General features: G+C 41.1%; 1 non-coding gene across 1 annotated transcript; it reads left to right on the top strand.

Annotated features, from left to right (window-relative positions):
* The first annotated feature begins 282 nt into the window (after positions 1-282).
* Positions 283-357, top strand: Trnal-caa. The gene has a single exon. It is a non-coding gene; the product is annotated as a tRNA-Leu (tRNA).
* The last annotated feature ends 902 nt before the right edge of the window (positions 358-1,259 follow it).

Here is a 1,259-nt window from a genome sequence, read left to right on the forward strand (position 1 = left end):
GAATCCGACACTACACTCCCAGGAAAGGCTCAAAGCATAAACTATTGAAAGAGTTACTCCTCTTGAATACAAGCCGGCAATGTGCCTTTTGCATTCAAGCTCGATGCAATTTCTGTGTTTTATCGTCAATATGAAGGTCGAAAGGATATAGTAAACCTGCAGTGGTGCATCGGAATCTCTTTTGCTCTCCCAGGAAAGGCTCAAATCACAAACAAATCGAAGAGTTGCTCCTCTTGTACTTATGTTGGCTGACGTAAAGCTGTGAGAAGCGGGCGTGAGTCGTGCTTCGGTAGCTCAGTTGGTAGAGCACTTGCCCGCAAAAGGCAAAGGTCCCGAGTTCGAGTCTCGGTCGGGCACACGGTTTTAATCTTAGAAGACTTACTCCACTTGTATATATGTCGTCATATAATTTTGTTTTCAATCCCGATGCAATTTTTGTGTTTCATCGTCAATGTGAAGGTCCAAGGTATACAGTAATCCTGCAGTCATGCATCAGAAAGTAATACTGCCTTTCCAGGTAAGGCTAAAAGCACAAATTCTTAGAAGAGTTACTACTCGTGTATACGCGTCCACATTGTGCCTTTTGTATTCAATCCCGAAGCAATTTCTGTGTTTCAACGTTAATTTGAAGTTCCAAGAAATACAGTAAACCTGCAGTGGTGCATCAGAATCTAATACTGCTCTTCCAGGAAAGGTTAATAGCACAAACTCTTGGAATAGTTACTCCTCTAGTATATAAGAAAGCATTGTGCCTTTTGTATTCAATCCTGGTGCAATTTCTGTGTTTCATCGTGCATGTGAAGGTCCAAGGTATACAGTAAATCTGCAGTGGTGCATCGAATTCTAATACTGCGCTGCCAGGAAAGGCTCAAAGTAATCTCTTAGAAGAGTTACTCCTCTAGTAAATAATTCGGTATTGAGCCTTTTACATTCAATCCCGATGCTATATCTGTGTTTCATCGGCAATACAAACGTCCCAAGGATATAGTAAACCTGCAGTGGTGCATAGGAATCTAATGCAGGGGTCCCAGGAAAGGCTCAAAGCCCAAACTCTTCTAAGAGAAGAAACTCTTCTAACTCTTCTATATAATACGGAATTGTACCTTTTGTATTCAATCCTTATGCAATTTTTGTGTTTCATCCTCAATGTGAAGGTCCAAGGTATACAGAAAACCTGTAGTGATGCATCGGAATCTTATACTACACTTCCACGAAAGGCTGAAAGCACAAACTCTTAGAAGAGTTACTCCTCTAGTATA

This window comes from Schistocerca americana, chromosome 11 (genome assembly GCF_021461395.2).
Source record: "Schistocerca americana isolate TAMUIC-IGC-003095 chromosome 11, iqSchAmer2.1, whole genome shotgun sequence".
Lineage (NCBI taxonomy): Eukaryota > Metazoa > Arthropoda > Insecta > Orthoptera > Acrididae > Schistocerca > Schistocerca americana.